The sequence below is a fragment of the Psammomys obesus genome, unplaced genomic scaffold (genome assembly GCF_907164565.1).
Source record: "Psammomys obesus unplaced genomic scaffold, mPsaObe1.curated_primary_1811, whole genome shotgun sequence".
In the NCBI taxonomy this organism is placed as follows: domain Eukaryota; kingdom Metazoa; phylum Chordata; class Mammalia; order Rodentia; family Muridae; genus Psammomys; species Psammomys obesus.
The window spans coordinates 1481164-1496981 of record NW_026596079.1 but is presented as its reverse complement, the minus strand read 5'-3'; the positions used below and the strand labels follow the sequence as shown (position 1 = coordinate 1496981).

Genomic DNA, 15818 nt, shown 5'->3' with positions numbered 1-15818 from the left:
AGCCTGAGATGACCATCAGTTCAGTACAGCACAGGCCTAGTGGGCAGACCATGCTGGAAATGACCCAGCCCAGTGCCAAAATGTGGGGCTCCTCATTTTGGCAGCACTCCTCAGAACATTCCTAAAATGACCCCAGACACTCAGAGACCCCAGTGCCACTAAGAAGAGCAAGTAAATAGTGGAGAAATGGAAAAAAAAAGGAACAGAAGGATGTGGGCACAATGAAGAGAGGCAGAACTGGAGAGTCGAAGGTAGTAAGGAACAAACTGAGGTGAGTAGCTGGTGATGCTACCTGGGATCATGGTGAGGTCCTGGCCTGTGATACCACAGGGGGACACATCTGGGTCCATGAACCTGCAGAAGCAGGGGTCTTTTACCACCAAAGGCCAAGCAGATGCCCCTGGTCTGGGCTGCAAACTGGGACCATGTTGCTGAGGGCTGTGCAAAAATGGCCCCACCTCTCACCTGGGTGTCCTGAGAGCTGCCCCTGGGGGCATGACAGCAGGAAAGCTGACCTTGGCCCTAGCCAGCTGCAGCACTCTGGAGAAAGGGTCCTGCACCTCACCTGGACAGTACCCTAGAACTGACCCTGGTGGTAGGGCAGAGGTAAGCTGGCCGGAGAGGTTCAGTGTGGGAAAGCTGGTCCTGCCTCTTGTCTGGTGTGCAGTAGCACAGGCAAAGAAGAGATGGCCCCCTTTCCCCTTATGACAGGCAGGAGAGCTGGCCCTGAGGTCACCAAGCAGGAGAACTGTCCCTGTATCTTGCCTTGGCAGCACAGTAGAGCTAGCTCTGGATGTATGGTTGCAGGTGAGCCACCCCAAAGTGTTGTGGGAACTTTTCCGCCTGTGCCCAAGCTCCTGGAAGAATGACTCATAAGATTCAAAATATTACAAATATTTCGGCCATAGAGCCAGACTAGCTCATAACTTAAAATAACCCATTTATTCTAATCTACATTCTGCCATGTGTCTGGCTACCTATGCTCAGGTACCATGAGTCCTTTCTCCTCACATCTTGCCAGCTGAATCCCAAGTGCCTGGCTGTATCCCAGAATCCTTTCTGCCTGCTAGATGTCCCACCTCCTATTTCCTGCCTCAGCTATAGGCCATCAGATTCATTACTGACAGGTGAGTTTCCATACAGAGACAAGATATTCTCTGAACATTTTTCTCTGTAAGTCCAATAAAAGGCTCTTTTTCTTACACCAAGGGCATGAGCACAGGAGAGCCAGCCCTGCCTCTTGTCTTCTGGTCAGTGATCTAGATGAGGGAGAAACACCCTCCTCCACTCTCTCATCCCTTGTCATCTATGGCAGGCAAGAGAGGGTCATGAGAGTGGGAGAACTGGTCATGTTTCTCACCACCTACAACACCCAGGAGAATAGGCCCTATACCTCGTCTGGGTAGCAGGGCAGAGCTGTCCCTGGTTGCAGAAGTTGCTGTTGAGTTGGCCCCGAGGGCCTGAGAATCTGAGAGTGGGAGAGCCTTTGGGCTGACCAGCTCAGATAGTCCTCAAGCCCAGATCCAGGGCTTTGAACTGGCCCACCCCGACACCTACCCCACTGATAAACTGCTGGCGGCATGAGGAGCTGGCCCTATAAATCCAAAACTACAGGATCTCTATGATACAGGGCAACAACAGGATATCTGAGAGGAGTACCAGTGAGGTTCCAGGATTGGTAGAGGAGCAGAAGCCAGAGGCCTCATACCAGACCAACAAGTCACTGCAATGAACAGTTACAAGTAAAGAAGTACGGACAAAGGGTGTACTATGGGACACATTGTGACATACAACAGCTTCCACAGTGAGATTTTTTTTTTTCTCTGTTGGGGGAGAGGTTACAAGGGTAGAGGGCAGGAATGAGGTGAGGAGGAGATCAGTGGGATTGGGGTGCATGATGTGAACCCCAATAAAGAAAGAACCAGTAAAAAGTTAAAAAAAAGAAAAACAATGTCACGTCATGAACAAGCTTTATGACAATCAATCTGAATACACAGGTAAAACTGACAAGTTATAAAAAAAACTGACAAGGAATAATAAAACTTAGATTTTTCTTATCACCATAAAGGAATTTCAATCAGTATTTAAGAAAGTTCCAAGCCAAAGGGTTTTCACTATAGTTTTCCAAGAATTTACAAGACACAATTTTACTTCATGAACAAATCAAATTCACAGAAGGGTAAAACCACTGTCTATGTGGCCAGAATAGTCTTGGCCAAAAAAAAAAAAAAAAAAGCACCTGTCATGAGAAGAACATCTGGGCCAATACTGAGTGAGCATAAAGAAGCTGCATGAAGAGGCCTAAGCTACCAGGACCATGAGGAAATCAACAAATAAAAACAACCAAACAAAAGGTAAGAAGTTAACTAAAGAAAGACTAGGGGCTGGCAAGATGTTCCTGTGGGTAAAAGTTCTTGCCCTGAAAGCCTGATGAATTGAGTTCAATCTCTAGAACCCACATAAAGGCTTGGAATGAGAGAGCTAAGGCTACAGTTTTCATGTGACTTCTAAATATATGCTGAGACAAGTGCATTCCCCAACCCCACTCCGACATCATACACAGTACTAAATAAAATTAAAATTAAAAAGATCGTCAAGCAAGATGGCTTAAGCCTTTAATTCTAGCACTATGGAGGCAGAAGCAAGCATATCTCTGTGAGTTCAAGGCCAGTTTGGTCTACACAGTGTACACAGTGAGTTCCAAGCCAGCCATGGCTTAAACAAAACAAAGCACACCCCAAAAACAAGAACAACAACAACAAACTCAGAACAATAACTGGAGAGATGGCTTCCTGATTAACAGTGAGTACTGCTGAGAGAGGACCCAGGTTTGTTTTTCCAGAACTCAGGTCAATCAAGTCACAACTATCTCTAAGTAGGTTCTAGGTTATCCACAGCTCTCTTCTGATCCCTGGAGTCACCTGCATGAACACAGTACACTCATCCACACTTCAACAAATAAGTCGTCCATAAAAATTAAACAATTAAACAATCAATATGCAGAAATTTGTATACTACAAGGCTAATTAAGAAGACACAGCCTTAGATCATCTCCATAGAAAAGAATTAGTTAACAAAATCCAACCTTAATTCAAAGTTGAAAACAGGCAAATTAGTAATGGAAAGATTCATATAACCTTAATATAAAGAACCTTCCAGGCCTGCCATGGTGGCCCACACCTTTAATCCTAGGACTTGGGAGGCAAAGGCAAGTGGATCTCTGTGAGTTTGAGGCCAGTCTGGTCTATATAATTGAGAACCTGTCTCAGAAAAAATAAGCATGAGCCAATGAAATGACTCAACAAGTAAAGACAGTTGCTACCAACACTGATGTACGTCTTAGTTCAATCTCCAAGGGACCACAAGGTGGAAGGGAAGAGAACCAATGCGAACAAGTTGTCCCTCCATTTGCATGCTGTGGCAAGTATGCCTCCAGGCACATGTGTGTGTACACACATACAGATGCACTAAATCAATTAAAAGGTAAAAAAAAAACAAAAACAAAACTAGACGAAAACAGCAAGAACAAATATGCTGCTCCGAAGAATGACTGCTGCAGGCTTCTCTCCACCCTCAGTGCTCACTGTGTTCTGGTTCATCATGTGGTTCACTGACGCCTGAGATGGGCTGTCCCCACTCATCTCCTCCCTCTCTTAAAGGCACTGGCTGCTCCTGCAGAGGACCTGAGTTTGGTTCACAGCATCCACATGGAAGATCAGAACCATCTAACTCCAGCTCAGAAACTCCAGCGCCCTCTTCTGGCTTCAGCACCTACCAGGCACAAATGCGGTGTACAGAATACATACAAGCAAAACACTCATACACAGAATAAAATTGAATAAATCTTGTTTTCGTTTTCAAAGACAGGGGTCCTCTGTGAAGCTCTGGCTGTCCTGGAACTCACTCTGTAGACCAGGCTGGCCTCAAACTCAGAGATCTGCCTGCCTCTGCCTCCTGAGTACAGGAGATTAAAGGTGTGCACCACCACTGCCTGGCTGTAAGTAAATCTTCAACCCAGAAAACAAAAATACAAACTTTCAGAAAGGTTGGTCCAGAGGAAAGGCACTATGTCCAGAGAAAAGTGCACTACATACACTATGTTCAAGACAGGTAAGAAGAGGAAAGGCAAAAAGAATGTTGCTTGGACTGAAAACAAAAAAATAGCCAAAAACCAAAAAACCTTACTGTTTATGAATTGTTACAAGTACTTTCACAGATAGCATGCAACAAGGGTGTAAGTAACAAAAATCAACATTTAGACTGGTTGAACGAATAGTGAAAAAATAAAATTTTAAAATACTATTTTTGTGTGTGTGTGTGTGGACTTGGAATTGAACCAGGGCTTCATGTATGAAAAGAACTACCACTAAGTCATATCCCCAGCCCATTATATTCTATTGTAATAATAACAGTGCCATTTTAATAGCTGGAAAGCTCACTATGATAACGGCCTATGTCCATTCTCACTGCCCAGATCCACAGATTGAACAACCCCAACCAGAACTCCAAGTGTGCAGGTGTGGTAAACCCACCTGGGATCCCATCACTCAGCAGGCTGAAGCAGAATTCTGAGTTTGAGGCTAGCCTGCACTATACAGCAAGACTCTATTTTAAACAAGCAAACAAACAAACAAAAAAACCAAACAAGAACAACAACAACAACAAAAAACCATGAAGCTAAAGAGGAAGCAAGGCAGTTAAGAGCACTTGCTAAGCAATCACGACTACAGTTTGGATCCCAGCATCCACGTAAATCAGGCATTCCACAAATGCCTGTAACTCCAGCTCCAAGAAACCAAATACTCTCATCTCTTCTGGCATCCATGCACACCCACACATAGACATAGTTATCACTTGCAGACACACCCATGTGCACATGCCACTCACACAGGTATATACGTACATAAATAAAGGAAATACTAACACAATAAAAAATAAAATCAAGAAGCAAGACAACCCATGAATCTTTTTAACTTGACAAAGTGACCCTCAACTGTACTTCCAGGATAAGTGGCATCATACTTGCCCAGCATATACAAAATGAATGAACGGAATAAAATATACTTTTGGAAGAATAAGGGTAAAGATAGTGAAAACCAGCTGGGCGTAGTGGCACAAAACTTTAATCCCAGCACTCAGAAGGCAGACGTAGACAGAGCTTTGTGAGTTTGAGGCCAGCCTTGTCTACAGAGTAAGTTCTAGGATAGCCAAAGCTACACAGAGAAATGTTGTCTCAAAAAACAAAACAAAACAATTTTGTTCTTCAAAAGTATGCCACAAAAATAAAATTAAAAAATATTTTTCAGGAAAAGAAAAAATTATATTCTACTAAGGAAATCGCACACAGTGACTCATGCCTGCATTTCCAGCACTCAGGAAGCTAAGGCAAGTGAGTCTGAGGCAAGTTTGGGCTCTGTGTAGTAGGAACCTGTCTCAAACTAACAAAACTCCATAAAGAAGGGAAAAGATGCCCAGCAGTAAGGAATGGAAGAGATAAACACAAATGGTAAAAGCTCATGTTAAAGATTACTATCCAAGGTATTGTATAGCTATTCTTACGTTTATATTCACATATTTACAAACTTCTTTTGAGTCAGAAGAATAAAGACCCACTTTGAGCAAAAAGCATCAGAAAGGAAGGCATATAGGGCTCACCCTGCAGAACAGACATCAGAGAAACCCAGCTTAACAGATGAAGAAGACTTCCAGTGCCTCCACAGTGGTTGGAAGGTACGGCCAACCACTGCTAAGGCTGTCCAGTGAGAAGCTGGCGGCACGCTGAAGGAGCGTGTTTCTGTATAACAGAGCTGGGTTCATATGCTCTGCCCATCATCCTCTGAGCGCAGCTTTCCACATGGCTCCAGGCTGTGTTCTCTTCTGTATCCAGCTTGTCCCATGGAGCATGTTCCACAGTGAGGGCTACTGCCTATTCCCACCAACTGCCCACTCCAGGCCAGCACAGGTACAGTGGCAGTCTGCACTAGCAGGCAGCTTGCACTCCTGTAGCTAGTGTCAAGGGTGAAAGGATCAAGGTCTGTATGGCACGCTTCCCTGTGGCCAAGGACAGGCTGTCTCCACTGGTCTGTGGACAGCAGCAACTAAGCTGCTCACGCCCCTAGTTCCTGAAGCTACGTCTCCTACCTTTTCTGGGGACCAAGCCCTTAGTCATGGCCAGCACTGCCTCTACCAGACAGCCTGCTTGTGGCCGCTCTCCTTAGGGCACTCTCTAGCTTCATTCTCACTATCTAAAATTACAGCTGCCCCCACACCTTGAAGCTCCTCCCCTCTAGGAGCCCTTCGTCTATTCTTGCTATCCTGTCCTACTCACAACCCATCTTACCCACCACCAGCCTGAAATTGGCGAATAAATGCAATGGAAGACAGGTGGGGTGTTGGAGAAACCCACATGAAGCTTGAACAGAAGGGAACAGAAGCTGTCAGCAGCAGGTACACATTAATGGAGCAGCAGATCTCTAATGGGCTTTTTGTTTGTTTTACAAATCCCTCCTAGTTGCTGTCCTCTTGTGAGTACAGAAGGTATCAACAGCAAGGGATCCAGAAGTGGCTGTGGGATTTTTATACACCTTTGGTGAATCTAAAATGATTCCAAAGTAAAAGTTTATTAGATAAAATAAATGGCTATAGGCTCTAGGTTTGAGAGGACAGGAAATCAGAGCAGCAGTGTACTAGAATACAGCCTTGAGATAGGGCCTAGGTTCAACCAGCAATGGAGGCCACCAGAGCACCAAAGCCCCACAGGGCAGGATCTGAGCTCAACATCAGGAACAGTGCATAGGGCAGAGGAGAAACTGCTTCTTAGGGACTCCCAGGTTCAAGACCGTTAGATATGGATAGCTGATGAGAGTGATTTCTATAACTATCTTCTTCCAGATGGGTCTGGGCTGTCTCTAGGACATGAAAATAAGAGCTCTGATGTTCTAGGGAGCACAAAGACTGGGGCCTTTGGTTGAGAGAGAGGTGCTGGTTTTGAACGAGTTGAATATGATGGGGCAGCAGATCTGAGGAAGCAGGCAGAAGTCATCTGTGTATGTTCTGGGGAGAACAGCAGGAGTTTAGAAGATGTGAACCCCAGTAAGGGCCTAGGACTCTGCCAAAGGGAGGTCACAGGAATGACAAAGTAAAAAAATTAGTAGGGAGATCAGGATGAGGGAAGAGACTGTGTGGTATGTGTGGCTCAGGGGTGAAGAGCAATGAGCATAGACATTTTGTTTGTCTTATTTTGAGGAAGGTCTCATGTAGCCCAGGCTGGCCTGGAACTTGCTATTGCTTTGTAGCCAAGAATGATCTTCCGATCCTCCTGCCTCTACCTTTCAAGTGCTGAGATTATAGATATGTACCTCCATGTATGGCTTATATGCTGCTGGAGACCAAACTCAGGGCCTGCATGCAAAACAAGCACTCTACCAACTGAGGCAACATCTCCAGCAGCTTCTGTCTTCACTAAGGAGGACACTGGACAAGGGGGACAGGGCAGTCAGCAGTGATAATGAGGAGGCACTTCCCCACCAATAACAGACATGGTATCCAAGAGCAGTACAGACAATGGAGGTATGGCTGCAAAGTTTCAGAGGGAAGCAAAGATTCTATTGGAGGTATGTATATAGTAGCTTGACTTAAAAACCTGTGGTCTGATCAGGTGGAGCTGAATAATTGGAAGAGACCAGAACCACTAAAGTAAAACTTCTGTTTTGTTGGGACAATTAAAACCTTCCAGAAAGTGATTCCTTGAAGCCAGCACACAGAAGCTGCGTTCCAGACAGAGCCAAAGTTGTATCTCTTGCTGGTAGTCAAACTTGGTAGTGTACAAGTCATCCAGACAGTACTGGTTTTGAAAGTACGAAGAGGTTATTGAGATGTCAGACCATGGGTTGACTGTCAAGGACATTAGCAGCTATAGAACAGAGCCTGAGCCTAGGTCGCAAGCTGCATGTGCTACAGAGAGCTGAGCCCAGTAAGAGATCCAAGCCCTTTGTAGGAGCCCAGAAGACAGCGAGAGAGTATCAGACACTGGACACTAAGTTTTTCACATTGTTGAAATTTGGTTTTACTTTGTTCATATTATGACTATGCCCTGGTTCTTCCTTCTTAAAGTAAAAATATTTGAATTGATTTTTGATTTTACAGGAACCCACGTTATATGACAGAGGAATTTTGGATAATTTGAGAGAGAATTGGGTATTTTAGAGAGACTTTGGAACATATTTTGTATATTTTTAAAGAGTCTGGACTTTTAAAGTATTGAAAATTAAAAGACTATGTAACTTTTAAGTTATACTATGTTATATTGTGATATTAACATGCGATCTTAGAGATGAAGAAAAAGAATTATTACTGTTTTAATAGTATTGTGTTGGTACATCATGTTGACAAGGGGATAATTATCCTGGCTAGTTTTATGTCAATTTGACAAAAGCTAGAGTCATTTAGGGAGAGGGACTCTTAACTGAGAACATGTCTCCATAGGATTTGCCTCTAGGCAAGTCTGCAACACATTTTCCTATTAGTGATTGATGGGGGAAGGATCCAGCAAAATGTGGATGGTGCCACCCTGAGAAGGAGTTCTGGGTTCTATAAGACAGCAAGTGGAGCAAGTCATAAGCAGCATTCCTTCATGGCCTCTATTTCAGTTCCTACCTCCAGGTTCCTTCCCTGACTTTCCTAGATTATGAACTACAAACTGTAAGCTGAAATAAACCCTTTACTCCCCAAGTTTGCTTTGGTCATGGTGTTTCATCACAGCAATAGAAGCCTAATTAAGATAAATGCTGAGACATCAATATGTGCCAACCAGGAGGTGACAGGTGTTAGAGCCGCTGACAAGAGTTTAAAACATGCTTCAAACTGATGAGACAGAGAGTGTCAAAAGTCAAGAAGGTGTAGTAGAGCCAAGGGAAATCTTAGAGCTGAAGAGTACAATAACTGAAATAAACTCAGCAGCAGACAAAGGGGCATAACTACAGTGGAAATTAACCACAGAGATAAAGTCAGACTGGGGACCTGAAGACTGTAAGCCAAGACCTAACTGTCCTGTAGTAGAAGAAACAGAAACAACAACAACAACAACTTGAATTCAAAAAAGCAGAGTGAACCCCAAACTAGACAGACTAAAAACTCCTCTTAGAATACAAGATGATCAGACTCATAAAAGTTGAAGACAAAGAAAGCACCCTGAAAGCAACCAATGAAAAATAATATTTCTCCACAGGGGAATTAAATGATCATAAAGAGAGAACATAATCTTCTTCAAGATAAAAATAAAAAATAATATTAAGCTAGAATTTGTTTTCTGAAAGAATCTTACCATGTAGCCCTGTTTGTCTTGCAATTTGTTATGTAGACCAGACTAGCCTCGACCTCACAGAGATCAGCCTACTTCTGCCTACTGAGTGTTGGGATTAAAGGTGTGCTCCACTATGCCTAGCTTTCTGTCTTTTTATTTTATTTTATTTTATTTTTGAGTATCTAAGTTATGCTTAAAATGAAAGAGTGCTGAATGTGCTTTTAATTTTTATTTACTTATTTTGAGAGTTTCACTCTGGAGTCAAGGCTTTCCTTAAGCCAAAGGTGAAGGTCCTGTTTCAGCCTCTTGAGTGTTAAGATTTCAGGTTTGACCCAACACACTAAATATAAATGGCACAAATTCACTAATTAAAAAAAAAAAAAGATATTGGCAGAATACATTTAAAAACATGACTTAGTTATCTGCTATCTAGAAAAAGACACTTCAAATACAATGAATAGGTAAGTTGAAAATAAAAATATGGAAGCTGGGTGTGGTGATGCACACTTTTAATCCCTAGTGCTTGGGAGGCAGAAACAAGTAGGGAATTTCTGTGAGTTCAGGGCCAGCCTGCTCCAAGCTAGTAAGGATTATGTAATAAGACTGTATCCGTGTCCATGTCCGTGTGTGTATGTGTGTGTGTGTTTGTGTGTGTGTGTATGTGCATGTGTGTGTGTGCATACATGTATATGGAATTGGAGAGATTGCTCAGTGATTTTGAAGTATATGCTGCTCTTCCAGAAGACCACAGTTCTGTAGTTGGTGCCCATGTTAGGCAGCTCACAACTACCTGTCACTCTAGCTCTAGATGGAGCTGATATATTTGGCCTCCATGGATACCTGTATTCATATGCACGGACTCACAAACAGACACACACAAGTATACATGATTAAAAATAGAACAAAAATGAAAAAAAAAAAACATTTGTATGTGTGTGCATGCTGGAGAATTGTCTACACCCACACGGCAGCTTACATTGTCTGTAACTACAGTTCCAAAGGATCCAATGTCCTCTTCTGGCCTCCAAGGCACTGCATGTACGTAAGCAATGCACAGACATACATACAGGGTATCTATGTAGGTCTAGAACTCACTATTTAGAAGAGGGTAATCTCCAACTTGTGGCAGTTCTACTCCTGCTTCCCAGTACTGGTATTACATAGATACCCTGTCTCAACAAGCCCAACCTAATAAAGTAAAACCTAAAATGCACATGTACTAAACAAAATAACTTTTTCTTTAAAACATTATTTCACATGTATTAGTGTTTTGCCTGCAAGTATGTATGTGTATGCTGTCTATGCCTAGTGCCTGTAGAGATCAAAAGACAGCATCAGATCCACTAGAACTAAAGTTACAGATGATCATGAGTCAACATGTGGGTGCTGGGAACCAAACTCAGGTCCTCTGAAAGAGCAGCAAGGTTCTTAGCTGCTGAGCCATCTCTCAAGCCCTACAAAAGAGCTATGAGGGAGCTATAGAGATGGCTCATCTGGTAAAGCGCTTACTGTAAAAGCATAAGGAACCTAAGATTGGTCCCCAGAGCTTGCATAAAGAGGTGGGCATAACACGGAACCTGTAATCTCAATGGTAGGGAAGAAGAAACAGGATGATCTCCAGGGCTTACCTATGTGGGCAAATGGTGAGCTCCAGTTTCAGTGAAAAGTCCTTTGTGGTGGTTTCAAAGAAAATGGTCCCCACAGGCTCATAGGGAGTGGCATTATTAGGAGGTGTGGCCTTGTTGGAATAGGTATGATTTTGTTGAAGGAAGTATGTCACTGTGGGTGGGTTTTGAGGTCTTCGGATGCTCAGGTCAGGCCCAGTGTGGCCTTCATGCTGCCTGTGAATCAAGGTGTAGAACTCTCAGCTACTTCTCTAGCAGCACGGTGGCCTGCATTCCACTATGCTTCCTGCCATAACAATAATGGACTAAACCTCTAAACTTGTAAGCCAGTTCCAATTAAATGTTTTCCTTTTTAAAATTGCCATTAGACGGGAGCAGTGTAGCATGCCTGTAATCCCAGCACTTGGAGAGGCAGAGGCAGGCAGATCTCTGTGAGTTTGAGGCCAGCCTGGTCTCCAAAGCCAGTCCAAGACAGCCAAAGCTACACAGAGAAACCCTGTCATGGAAAAAAAAAACAAAAAACAAAACAAAAACAATAGCAATAGAAGCTCTAAGACATCCTTTCTCAAAAATGAAGGGGAAGAGCAACTAAGGAAGACTTTATGTCAACCTGTGGCCTCTGCACACAACACACACATGTGCACAGATGCCAGAATACACATGTACATGCATATGTGTATCACAACAACCACACAAATACCCCCCCCCCAAAAAAAAAAACCCCTCACTGACATGAAGGAGAAATAAACCGACTCATTAAAACTAGATACCTAGGGGGTAAGGCTATAGTTCAACTGGCAGAATGCTTGCTTACTATGCATGAAGCCTGAAGTTTTGGTCCCCCATGCCACATAACCCAGGCAGGGCAACACACATCTGTAATCCCAACTCTTTGGATATAAGGGCAGGAAGAACAAATGTTCAAGATCATCCTTAACTAGTCAGGTTGGGCTAAATGAAACCCTGTTTCAAAAAAAAAGAAAAGAGAGAGAAAGCTAGACAAAAACTCAGAAAGGATACAATACAGAACTCAAAAAACAGTTTTAGGACCAGCAAGACAATTCAGTGGGTAAAGGAGCTTGATGGTATAAACTTAGCCATGTAAGTAACACACATATACATATAATACAACTGGCATTTGTGGTTCAATATGTTTTGAAGCACAGCTGGGACAGACACACTGGGAAACAAAGAGATGCAAAATTGGAGTTCAGTCTTGGCCATATAGTGAGATTTTTGTCCCAAACAAAAAATCCAGCATAAAATACATAATAAACCTAAATACATAAATGAACAATGTAACTAAGACTACACACACATTTGACAACCTAGATAAAACTATTAATTTCTATAAACACTTTCTACTGACACTGACTCTCACACTAAAAACTGTGTAAAAACACCTACCCAGAAAAAGCCTAGGACCTCAGACTGTCGGCTCCATTGGTGAGTTCTACTATATCATTTAACAAAGAATTAGCAGTAATTTTTCTCAAACTTTCTTTCATAACTGGAAAGGACATATTTCTAAACTTCTCCATTAGGTCATCATTACCTTGAGACCACAACTTCACAGTTCATCAACACCCCAAGGCTTGCAGCATGCTCAGTGGCAGAAAACAAGGGGAGGGATGCCCACTTTTACTCAACACAGAATTGACTTTCCAGTCAGAACTAGACAAGGAAAAGAAACAAAAAGCCTACAGAGTGCAATGGGAGCAGTAACATTTTGTCTGTCTTCAGATGACTTTGTTTCAAAAATCATAAGGAACCCATAGAAAATTATCAGCATTAACAAATGAATGCTCAGCATGCAGTGGGGAGAATGCCCTGTTTATAGAAATGTGAAGTCGTCCAGTCAGCATGGAACACAGTTTGGCAGGTCTACAAAAAGACAAATATAGGATTGACACATGATCCAGCAAGGAAGTAAAAGCAGATACTTGTATGCTAGTGTTCATGATAGCATCATTCACAGCAGCCAAAGGGTGGCACTAACCCACATCTATTTACAGACATGCAGGGATGAATAGAATGCCTGCATGCATGCGATGGAATATTACTTGGCCATAAAAAAGAATGACGTTCTTATACGTGTTACAACATGAACCCTCAAAACACTATGCTGAGAAAAAGAACCTAGATGCCAGACACAGGCCTGATTTTATCATGTGAAATGCCTAGACAAGGCTGACAGGAAGGAGTTGGGGATATGGAAGAAAGACAGTTCCTGCTTACCATATTTATAGTATCTTAATTTGGGGTCCTGAAAAGTTTTGAAAATATTTCACAGTGGTGGTGAATGCAGAATACTATGAATATTCATCTACTTTTGAGATGTGGTCTTGCTGTGTGACCCTGGCTGGCTTAGAACTCAGTATGTAGACCAGACTGTTCATAAACTTGTATTGATCTTCCTACCTGTGCATCCCAAGTGCCAGGATTCTTGGAGTGTGCCCTGGCTCAATATTGTAAATTGAGTTAATTAATGACAGAGTTGTTGCCTAAAGAACAGATGAAACATTGAGCACTGCTGGATGTTACACTACAGATCTGACTGGGGTTCTGGGATTCGCATTCAGGGCCTTCCTAATGCTAGGCAGGTGCTTTACCATGGAGTTACATCCCAGCTCTGTATCACAATTTTTCGTTTTCATTTCATGCCATAATTAAAGAACGAAACAACCTGTGAATGATAAGGGCTTATTTCTATGATGGGGTGTTTGCCTAGTGCACACAAAGCCCTAGGTTCAATCCCAAGCACTGAAAAGAAACAAACAAAAAACAAAAACAATATACCAAAGGTCATGACACTAAAACAGGTGAACTGCATGCTTTATGAGTTCTATCTCAATGAAGCCGTTATTTCCTCTAAGGCCTCCACATTCTGAGGAAAAGGAAGACAGGTAAAATGTCATTTGAGAAATATGCTTACTACATGAAGACACATCGAGCAGAGGCCTCACACAGTAAGCAAATCAACATCAAGACCACAGAGTACAAGGCAGGCTGCATAGAGACAATCACTTATCGAATGGCACTTTTCACCATCACAGACCCATGTGGGAGGCAGAGCCCTCATCTCTAGAAAAGGAAATATCCCTAGTGGTCATGACCTATACGGGGTCATGGATGCAAGTGGCAGGGCAAGCTGGAATGGGATCTGACCCCTTACCCACACCACCTCACCACAGCTAGCTGAGTCAGCAGTGCCAAACACGGGAGCTCTTTATGATCATGAATGAGGATAGGCTCTTCAACAGACCCAGCATGCAAATTCTGGGGGAAATGGAAGGGCTGGCCGCACTTAAAAATAAGGATTTGGGTTGACTGAAGGATGCCCTTTCCCAAGGCAGAGATAATATGTGGCAATGGGCAGGAAAACCAAAGATGCTATAGGAGGACTCGGTGCTTCAGTAGCCAAGAGGGTTAGGGAACGAATTAGTTCAGAGAGCCAAAACCTAAATCTGTCAGGAGTCCTATACGGGCCTGAGCGCATGCAGGGGATGACAGAACAGGAGGCCCTGACTGGAGACCAGAGAATGGGAAGCCGAGCAGCAGGTTCGGCAGGGAGGTGAAAGAAGCTGGGATACATGCCCATGCAGGCAAGTGTGTGTGCGTGCACACACATACACACACTTTTTCTCTCTCTCTCCTCCTTCTTCCTCTCTCTCCACATACACATGTACATACATACAAATTAAAGGATGGTGCCCAAAGGCACATGCACACACCTACCCCAAAAGCACACGTAAGCATATGTAGAGAACAGGTTCACTAGCTATGTGCCCTGGGGCATGTGCACACAGAATTCTCACAACCCAAGGAGATACATGGTGAGGCAAAGCTGGTATGACATCCATCAAGTGATCAAAGTGTGCCCTAGGTCACAACCACAAATGAGAGGAAGTGACACAGTGCCACACTCGCCACTTTCTACTATAGTTCGAGCCTGACCATGACAGTGAGAGGCAGGCTACAAAACAGTCACCAGCCTGCAGTTACCAGTCTGTCCTCAAGTCCGGGAGAGTTTGCCTGCCAGCTGGCAGAGGCCACCCTTTGAGTGGTAAGACCTGGAGCAGCCCTGTGGCCCCCAGAAAGGGAAGGAGCAGAAGCTCACTCCCAGCCTAAATTATTCAAAAGGAAAGGGAACGCGCCTCTTTAACAAGCCTTGGCTTTATGAAGCAAGGTTAACAGTTTCACTTGATTCAGTGGAATATTATAAACTCTCTAGGGCCCATTTGAGGACTTCTACTTCAGGCGCAAGGTGACGACTCAGCACTTTTTATATTATTTAGAGAATAAAATTAACCCTCACAGGCCCAGACTGCTGCCTCCCCTCCCGCTGGATCTGGCCTGCTCAGCGCTTTCCCCCATATATAATTACAAGCTGCTATCCATCATGCAGCAGGGACGCAGCGCTGACACGCAGAAAGGGACGCAGTAAGCACTTCCACTAATAGAAGCAGGACTTAAATATCGCTCTGATATCTTCATTTAAATTGGAATATTTTACAATAATCAGCTGCAGCCTCCATGGGGTCCTGCCTCTCACCTGGGCCAGCACCTAATAGTGCCCCTGCCAGAGCCTGTCAGTCCCCACCTCCCGGAAGGGCTTCCTTGCCAGGGAATGGTGCCCTTCAAGGTGACCTGACAGCTCCTGTCACACTCACACTCCTGTCAGTAGCAATACAGAAGCATCACTGGGCTTAGGGAAGTCACTGCTTGTGTCCTCCCTGAAAGGGAGTCTCAGCCACAGCATAGAAGACAGAAAGCACCAAAGAGCTCAAGCAACTTTAGAGGGCTATGCCCAGGTAGGATAGGGCTCACACACTACTTCTGGTGCCTCTGTGATTTGAAGCTCATAAGAGAGGGCGAGCCTGTCACATGGG

The 15818-nt window shown here is 43.7% G+C and overlaps 1 protein-coding gene across 1 annotated transcript in view; it reads right to left on the bottom strand.

Moving 5' to 3' along the window:
- Zc3h3 (zinc finger CCCH-type containing 3) overlaps nt 1-15818 on the bottom strand; it is an 88509-nt gene that overhangs the window by 5977 nt on the left and 66714 nt on the right. The window lies entirely within an intron of this gene.